Raw genomic sequence first — 10641 nt, 5'->3', positions numbered from 1 at the left:
ACAAACAAGTCTGGCTTTTTGCATATGCAATGTTTTGGCATTGGTTTTTTTCAGGATGTGAAAGGGAAAGAATGATTCTTTTGTCACATCTTCAACACCATCCATTCCAGCCGCAGCAAAACCCCTTTGATTTGCGTGGGCATGCATGCACTGGCATCTCGTTTACAACACCGGATGGGAAACAAACCTCTCATGATCTAAAACTGTTCCCTCTTCCACATGAGCCCAAAACTACAGAAAGGCATCTTAACCACAGAAGCAGCCCCCTCCACCCTCCAACACACACTACTGTAGACAGTTTCCTAAAAAGCCAAGGCCCAAAAATCCAAGCTGTGATCCCTCTGGGGAGATCCAGCTTCAGAACTCCTGCTCTGAATCAGACACCAACTCATTGGTGGTCATCCTTCTTGGGCTTTGACCCCAAGTTGCTGGCTGCTCTCAGAAAGCTCTCTCAAATAACATTTCACTGACACTAATAACTGAAGTGGAGAGACTACAGTACATGCTGTGAAATAATAGTAAAGCAAACTTATGATGTCCATAGTTAATTGTGCAGGAGGAAAACTAAGGCTTTATTCTGGCTTTTTGACTACTATACTGCATATCACAGCAGGGCTACTGGCATTAACGGCCAAGAGCAAGCTGATAATATCTAAAGCCTATAATGGCTTTCATTGTGCTCAAAACAGTTCAGTGCTAGCACTGTTGAGTAATCTTATAGCAAAAAGCTTCCTCACACTGTTTTCTTCTTTTCTTGACCCTATAAATTAGTTGCGGTGTCTCTTTTTCTAATGCCAGCCTGTTCTTACCTCATGGTACACCAAAAAAATCTCTCAAGCCAAACTGTTTCACAAATGTATCTTTTAAAGTATGACTGGGGTACAGGATAATTTGAAAGCAAATTTAAAATGTAAGCGTACACCTGAAAAGTCCGTATCATGACACAGACACCATCCCACCCATACACTGTTCATGCCATCATCATTAGAGACCCCCTTCCAGCTGCACCAAAGAGGCTGGAACTGAACAGTTGTTAAGCAGCAAGCGAAGGAAGAGCAGCTCAGCACTGTCTGCCCGAGCTGCACCCCAGATCATGCCAGTTCGAAATAAAATCAGAAAGCTGCTGCCTTCTCTGGTGGCATCTGAGTTTTAAGATTACATTTTGCTGCTAAGCTCCCCTTGATAGACCAGGGCAGCTATAGAATACAGAGCGCCTTGAAGGCAGAATTCTCTCTCAAAAACATAAGATCCTTTATATCCTTTACTGTTTTTGCCAATGCACAATGTGGCAACTTCAAGCGTATTACCCATTGGAATATTACACCACTGAGCAGCACAAGATAGCATTCCCTTGCAGTGGCACTAAAATAAATTTGCTGAAGAAGGCAATAGGCAGTAGGAGATGAAATGCACGCTCCAGTTTCCAAGGAAAGCATGTTAATGCCTAATACATGGTGAGGGGAGGAATAGTAACAAAAATAAGAAAAAAAAAATGTATCCATTATAAAAATGTTGCTTAAGTGCTGCTAGGGGAAGATCAGCAGGACCTATAGTGATCTGCTGAGTAAATGCCGGTCATGCAAGCTGAAACTGCCCAAGAGCAGCTTTCAGTGACATATCCAATTTCAGCGTTTACAATGCATGAACTATTAAACTCAAACAATATGACTCTTTATGGCAGCCTTTTTCAGAGCTATATGCTGACTAACACTTTAATACAGAAAAGAATTTTGTTTGCTTTTCAGAACATATTTCTCAAGGAAAAGTGCTAGCTTGTAGTACAGACTGATTGAGATCCTGATGACAGCAAGAAAATATCCCAAAACAAACTCTGTTTATATCAAGATTCCTATCCACCAGCTAACTATCTGCACACCAACGTGACTCTTCTTTTGCGGTGTTTTCTTTGAGAAACAGGGACATAGCAGGCATAGTTTCAAACTAGCAAGTTAAGCTTGGCAGGCATTCTTGTCTCAGCCAAATGAATAGTGCCATTAATAAGGGGCCAAGATTAAGGTTAAATATTTGTGTAAACAAATATTTACCTCTAGTTTTTATGTATGCTGCTAATAACATAACACTATTATTATTTAAATATAGACCTTGTAGTGCTACAGATTTGTCACAGGCTAAAGGCCAGCCAAAAGCACTGCTCAAATAAATGAGATCTTGACCATATCTGCCTGGCTCCATATGACTAGATTAACCCATTATAAGCTGGAAAAACAAAGGAGGAATAGACAACTTCGTTAGTAGCTGCTGGTAACTTTGCACTTCCATAACACTCTTGGGATGGGAATCCAGAAGGGAATAGAAACTCCAGAACCACCACTAACTGGCCTTACATAGAGTTAGTCAGAGGGATTAGCCTGGGGGCCACGCGGTCAAGGCCACTAGCAGTTGATGCCAGCAACTTAATTTAGAAAGCCTTAAGTAGTTAAAGCAATAGCTCCTCCTGGCTAACACCACAGGCTGACATCTGACACCCTGTAGAGAGCTGGGCCCTAGGTGGAGCTGCTACCCCTTGGGGCACAGCCACCAGCCAGGGCTCTAATACGTCAAGCTGTCAGAGCAAGTGTCCTGTTCCCCTAGGTCTGCAGTGTCAGGCTGACCGGGACTGGGGAGGGATCACTGTCCATCCACCATGCCCATCCCGCTCTGTAAGCATTTTTCATGTTATACAATCATCAAGTGGCATGGTTCTGCTCTCCCAGCCTCCCAACCCAATCCCCCGTAACAAATGCTCTTCTAAAAGCTATTACCAGTTACTTTTAAATGTCATTTTATCCTTAGCTTCTCACTAACAACCTAGACTTAGATGGTGGACAGGAAAAAAATGAGGGCCAAGAACAGCAACAAAATCGGTTATTTTGGGCTCTTTCTACATTGTTTGATGTGTTAGCAAGAATTGCAAGATGGTATTACTAACTCTGGAGTCTAAATTGCACATTGTCACATCTGTGGAACCAGGATACAGACCCACCAGCATTTACCACACTTGTGTCAACCATATAAGGTTAAATTCCTATGGAATTTAATGGCAGAAGTACAGTAGATTTCAACAAGGTCCATATTTCAAAATCCCAGTAAAAGTCACAAAGTTATCCAAGTCTCAAACACACAGCACATTACTGAAGCTGGCCCTTTATTTGGCACTCAGTACAAAGAAGTGCTTAGCAAAACAGAATTTTTTTAATGGACTGTTCAGTGACTCGTGTCAGGCTAAATTAGGTTTTAATTTTAAGAAGGAGCAGAACTAACTGCCAGAAGATAAGGATCAGGAACAGCCACCAGGATCAGGACAAAACAGCCTCTCTCCACAGCACTACCCTTCAGGCTAATGGAGTGCCATGTACCTCTTCCTAATCTTTGCTTCGGGAAATTCAGCAATTCTCCTACAGAATTACTTATTGTGAGACCAAGTATTTTCCCCAAGCATCCAGCACTGTATTGTTTTGTACTTGTCAATACTGAAAAAACCCTCTTCTTCTATTAGCTACTGACCTAAATAAAACATCACTGTGCAGGGAATGCCCCAGGTCCTTTCAGCATAGGTTTGGTAGATTCTCCCCTCTCGGTTCCCCTTCCCCAGCAGGGATTGGTAATTATCAGCAACACGTTTGTTCTCACTTCACAGCATGTGTCCTGTTGAACAAAGTTGCTGAACAATGTTATGTTACCAAAACACCTGCTATGACATTAAGACTGACAGAAGTCCAACAGCTAGACTACATTATCTAATCTAGCAGATTGATTTCTCCTTCTACTTCTACCTGTCTTACTATGGTAACCTTTAACTTAAATACTTTAGAAACTATTCCCCCCCCCCATTTATAGTGTATAAAAATTCAGATTTTATATAATCATTGTTTACTCATTGTCCTTCAGCTTAAAGAAATACTCAAATGAATTCTAGTATTATTTAGGATGAGACCATAGTTACTTTTCAAATCTTCTCAAATTCCTACAGCAGGATAAATCCAGATGAGTTCTACTAAATACAAATAGCAACCGTCAACCTTCCCCACAGGAACAGATTAGAATTGAAGATTGAACCCATGGCCAAAAAAGGACAGCAAGAAAATAGCAGCAATGGCGTATGAAGAGTCCTTGCGCAGATGTAAAGATCTGTTTCTTCAGACTGGTCCATCTCCAGCCAAGCTAGATCAAGCACTTAAATTGCAGCAGGAGGGCCTCCAAAGCTGAGAGGGGCAGAACTGGGTGCTTTTTGCAAGTAAATGCTACTAATGCTTCAGAGGAATCGGAGCCCAGTCTCTAAAAAAAAAAAAAAAACCACCACAAAAAAAACCCCAACAAAAACACACCACTTACATGACAGACTGCAGGATTCCTTCTTCACCCTAGAAACGTTGCATGTTCCATCCCATTCTACAAGGGTAGAAAAGACTAAAAATTACATCAAATGCTGGCCAGTCTATCCTCCCCTGTTTCAAGACATCATTAACTACAGTTAGATGAAGTACGTAAAAGACAAGAATTATAATCCATCAAAGAAACAGTTCAGTGCTGTAAACACTGAGCAATACCAGCCCTTACTTGTAAGGGTACTTTGGTAGATGCTGAGCCCAGTGGAGTAACAACATTGATATATCCCTGCCATATTTAAACTGGTCCATTTCAGAGCCATGCAAGGCAATCGTATCGCCACCTGCTACTACAATGTCCTTTCGTTAAGGAAGAAATACAGGTGATCACTAAAATGGAAAGTCTAGAGAAACCTACACTCATGCAAGACAGCCCAAAAAAATATCATTCAATGCTGATGATGTTATTTGTACAGTACAGAAAAAGACTCATATTGCTCAAATTTTTTCCACTCTCTGAAAACCACTATTCAAACGCAGCACCTAGAACATGGCAAAACACACTAGCAACATGCACAAACTCTTCTCTTCCACCCCAGCCTGTTAGGAGTTCAAGCTGCATCCAGTTTAAGAAAAAATAAGCAGTTGGACTGGCTGTGTGTGATCCTCTTGCAAATGTTTGGCACGCTAAGATCTTCACTCTTTACAACTTCCAGAACGTGTTACCAGTCAGCAAGCCTTGTCAAGCCTGCTGACACAGAGTAAAGTGACATCAGTTTGTACACAGCAATTCTAAATCTCTTAAAGAGTCTTGTATGACTAACTAGAATGCTCTAGCACTTTTGGCATTTGTCTACATAGAGACTGAAATACTCATGCAGATGGTCTTCACAAAGAACAAGCACACTGAAGTATCTCCGAGATACTTGGACATCGATGCATTGATCAGGCAACATATGAAGTTAACTAATGCCAAAGTGTTAAAATAATGCCACTTCATCTAATGGCACAGATGGAGATTCATACTATCACCGCTTTAGGTGGGTGTGTAGTCACCCTAATGCAAGAACAAAAAAAAAAAAAAAAAAAAAAAAAAAATAAAAAAATTGTTCTGATCCTATAATGCCTCTCACTCAGCATGGCAACACCCGACACTCCATTTTCTTCACGGGTACAAGATAATCACATTTTGTACAGAACTGCTGGTGGTGTTGCTAATGAGGAAGCCTGTACTTAGCTGACAACTATTAGATTTAGAGCAAGAAGTTGAAAACAGCACCCACAAATGGAGAGCACAGGATTCACCTGGCATTTTTATCATTAAATCCATGCATGCAAAGAACTGAACGTATTAAAAGAGCCTGGGGGCAGTAAAGTATTTGCTTTTGTTCCAAGTAAGTTTGATATTAAAATTGCTCTTTTGTTACACTAATACTTTCTCTACAATTTGACTGCACAAGCTCAAAAAAAAAAAAAAAAAAAAAAAAGAAGAGGCCTGTGCTTCTTAGTGCATTTACCATTAGACCTCAACCAGAAGTCAAACTTTACCCACTTCTGAAAGGTGTTATTAATTTCCCCCAAGGGCTGCACATTGGCCTGTCCTCCGATTTGTACAATGAAGCAATGGGACACCCACCCTGTCCTGCTGAGAAATACTGTTTCTGATCATACTGCTTACGAAATGTGAGAAAGCAAGTTTCAGTGCAACCGCATTTATAGTGTTCTGCATCAACTCAGAAGACCCTAAAGCTGACAGTTGTTGCAGGAGAGGAAGATTTGGGGGTTTTCCCTGCTTTTTAATAGAAATAATGTATTAGGGCTTTAGGAATGCCATTCCCAGGGAACCTAACTATGCTGCCTTAATTTATTTCAAATATACATTGTCATTTAGGACAACTACAGGATATGCCTACCAAATGAAAAAAATTCTTTACTGTAAATAAAAAGTAAACTTTGTATTTTATTCATAGCAAACAATGAGAGCTACAATGAAATTTCATTAAAAGCGTTGCCAAATTGACTTGTTTGTAAGAGCTAGAACACGCAATAAAGATATGACTTCTTAATGAAAACTGAGTATCAACCATACAAGTCTCAGGAGGAGCTCTACAGAATCATGATTTTGAAAACTCAACTCAGCACTAAATTAAATTAAAAAGCCAACTTATGAACAGAAAAAAATTTCCTGTCCTTCCCTCACAAACACGTATTTCTCAAAATACTTCTAATAGGTACATCCCTCCTTTAAAATATTAACCCATGTCTTTAAACATCAGTAGTAAAACAGAATTTAACTGCTTCTCAGGGCTTCTCTGCTAAGTATTTAGCATATTTTGGCAGAAGTTCTTTTTGCATATACTCACTTGTCTTTAATTAAAAAAGTACATACGCATTTTGTGTAATATCTCCCCTAAACCAGTCTCAGCCAGGCTAGATCCTGCCCTGCTACCACTGATTCAGCAACATGGATATTCATGCCAAAGGCTAAAACAATTAGATACAAACTTGATGAAATAGCAGCACTTTCCATTTACTAAATGATGTTGAAGTGTTTTCATATCTTCGCGTGTTTGTAACTGCAGGTGCCCTATACATTAGCCCTAATGTTCGCCTCTGCCACTCTGACTTGTAACCATGAATACAAGGAACAGATTATAACCTTGATAGTTTGATTATCTCTGTTGTCACATTTCTCCGTAGTACTGTGTAATTGTTCCACTGACAAGTACCAGTGATGTCTTAATGCCAATGACAGGATGCATTTCTGCTAAACTGCCTAAACATTACTTGTTCCACAGAGAAGAAAGAGGTCCCAAGGGTCAGAACATAAGGAAGATAAATTACCAGATACTTACCAACACCGGGCAATAGGCAATGAAGGAACATCATGCATGCAGACCATTCACAACGTACATTATTTTCACTACCATGGGTTAGCTGAATTTCATTATTAAAAGTAGTTGTTCTTTCCAGTTTTGAGTACAGCTAAGAAAATGACTCAAATTTCTATTCATACAACATTCAATGATGAGGAAAAAGATTCACAAGGCTTGCAAAAATTACAACAGAACAGAAAAGAGAATCATCTTCTGATGACAACAGAAGGCAAAACTGAGGATGTTGTGTTTAGAAGTAGAGAGCCTTAGCAAGGTCAGTTTGTTTCCATCTCAAACATGTGGCATGGATTTTAGTCTCCTGAAAGTCCAGGTGAGGGAGTTGGATGTGCTCGTCTCTAAAGAATTACACATGAGAAGCTAGGTCTCTGTTCAGACCCATGATTTTGATTTTCACTTGCTAATCTTTTCCTCGCAGAGCGTACCAAGTACTTTACTCCCTCAAAGCCATTTGCAACGCAAGGTTGCTGAGCAGACAAACACATGGAGCAGATGTAAAGCTGAGTACATGCCATGGATCCTTCAGCTTTATCTTTGGAGATGATTTACTCATCATCCATTTCTGCTGTGGAAGCAGTAGATTTTATTCTCTAGTGAAATAGTGGGGGCTTAGGTGGGGGTTTTTTATGCATGCAATGCAGACTTGAAAAGGAAAATATGAATACTACCAAGGAACATTTCAACATCAAGTAGCATCCAAGAAAATAAGAAGCTTTGGGAAAATTAGTGAATTAAACATTGTTCCTTTTCTTGTCTGCAGATGTCATAAAGAGGTGAGATGCAGGAAACAAACAAATGATTTATAATTAAATTAAATATGAAGACATAAATGAAGAGGAATATAAAGACATTCAGAATTATATTTTAATCATTGTATCAACTATTTAAATATTTAGGAAATGGTATGTCTATAGAAGAAAATGAAAAGCTACAGAAGGCATACCTGGGGGGGATCCTTGTGGGGTAAACCAGGATATTATCCTAGAGCTTCTTCGGATAAACAACTGCTACCTGCACTTCAATTAGAATACTAAAGGATATTCAGCAAAAGACCAAAGGCAACAGAATGGTGTTCAGCCTGCCGGAATAAGGAAAATGGAAGTGTGGTTGCTGAGGTAAGCTGGCAATTATCTGGTGTTGATACATGCTGACATCACACAAACCTTCACAGATGACAGAAGAATTTGGAGATCCTTACCTTGTCTTCACTTCTATTTCAAATGGAGAAAGAGTTCCTTTGAGACAACTCTTCCTCCATGAGAGAAATAGATTAGGAGAAAGATGAAAGCAAGTAGCTGAGCACTGGGTATAAAGGTAAAGGATAAGTATAGTCACTAAATTTTGATTAAGATTAAATTCAGTAAGAAAATAAGGTTTTCCTAAAAGCATTCCACACTATGGCCAGATGTTGAGTAACAGGGAAGAGGCATTGTATTTGTCAAGAGTTTGAAATAATATATATTTGACATAATTGGCACTGTTGGTGAAGTCAGTCATACGACAACAGTGTTGAACTCCTTGTTACAAGCTAATTGGAGAAGAGTTGAGGGGACAAAAGGAAATGAAGGAGTGGGACAGCTGCTTCGTGAAGCCCAACCTGAAAGAAGGTAGAGCTTGATTTTGGATCACTGATCACCCAGAAAAAGGAGATTAAAAAACCAGAAATACATACAGCTCAAGATACTTAAAGTCTAGTAGGACATTTTCAGGAGTGATCACCAAATCCCAGGTAGAAGAGGTGATTAAAAGATTCTGAGGAAGCTATCACATGAAATAGATTTCATTGTTACAAGGAAAATTTGCTGCTGTACTAGAAAGAAGATGCACTTGGACAGGTTCAGAAAAAGAATTTTGGCATCACTTAGCCCACAGCACGTCTGTTAAAGATGGGTAACAGAAGTAAAACTGAGTCTTAGAAAGTAAGTGTCAGCAATATTTCCAGTATTAGCAAGCGCTAGGCAAGAGATGGATGTTGCAGTCCAACAGACATAGCCAGATATCCCCATGTACTTAACCCCTAAGTGTATTTGCATACTCGGGAACACTGCAAGGAACATCTAGATTTTTAGCTCTTACCTAAACTTCATTTTGATTCAAGAGTAGAAGATATGCTTAACTCTACTTCCGTCTTTGAAGTCCAAGCCACTAGGCACAGCCAAGTTATGCCTGACGCATCAACACTAGAAGCAAACCCCTCTATTACACAGTATTCAAAAGCTTTCCATTCAAAATGAGTAGGATAAGGAGATGATTGCACTATTTATCTATAGCAGGAGAGCCGTTAGCCATGAAATAGGAGTGCTAAGGCCCAGATTCAAAGGCAACAAACCAAATTGTAATGTTGACCTAAGAGTTTGCTCAACCTCACCCATTAGTGTGCCACATCACTCTGCCAGTGGTTACTGCCCCACTGCACAATCATATACTCCAACATGCCTCACCATCCAGCTCATCACAAACCCACAGTCACTAGTAGCCTGAACTAGGAGGTCGGACCAGAATTCACAGCACTTCAAGAAGACAATCTTCCAAGTACCTGAATCATCACTGTAACACAAGGTCATCTGAGCTTGGTTACTCTCCAGTCTCTTAGAAAAACAAACCAGTGTATCAGATGACTCTCTGGACCTTTTTGACTGACAGAAAAAGGTCTTATGCAACTGTAACACTAAAATACTATCAAAGCATTCAAGGCAGTCTTACATGAAGCACACAAACACAGGAATTTATGGCACCTATTTATTAAAAAAAAAAAAAAATCAGCACTGTAAAGAGTCCTAACTTCCGCTGAACTACGGCAACTTTCTCATGTAGAACCACCTTGATCAGCTACCCACATTGAGGAATTTGACACAGTTGTATTGGCGAGAGATTTAGAGAGAGATCCTTGGGATTGATTGCATTCAGCACTGTAAGAAACTGAAGCAAACAAGTAAAGTATTCTACTTCTGAAGTATTACCATTTTTCAGAACCAACATTTTCCTACACTTCTGGAGCTTACATACCTCTTTCTAATGCCCCCCTGCTTCTGCATTTCAGTATTTTCCTTACAGCCACTAATTAGCACACCAAAGTGTAGCAAAATTGACAGGTAAATTATCCTTGAAGAGCATTAAAAACATTTTCCAGATAAACAATTATATTAAAATATGTTAAAGCAATGATTTTTCAGTACTAGGTCATGAAAAATATTTCTAAAAATCTACATTGCAAATTTACATTCCACCTTAAGTTATGATTTGCAATTTCTTTCACATAATGTACCTTTTAGAGTAACAGAAAGCTTCCTTGCCTCCCTCCTCATACGTTGCCCTTTAAAAACCAACAGGACCAAAAATACCAGCCACTGCCCATACCTGACGGGAACGGCTGGACCTCTCTCAGCTTCTCTTTGGTGATTATTCGTTCCTTCTTCCTCCTC

Source organism: Egretta garzetta, unplaced genomic scaffold, assembly GCF_000687185.1.
Source record: "Egretta garzetta isolate BGI_Z169 unplaced genomic scaffold, ASM68718v1 scaffold262, whole genome shotgun sequence".
In the NCBI taxonomy this organism is placed as follows: domain Eukaryota; kingdom Metazoa; phylum Chordata; class Aves; order Pelecaniformes; family Ardeidae; genus Egretta; species Egretta garzetta.
Note: the sequence above shows the minus strand (reverse complement) of the source record.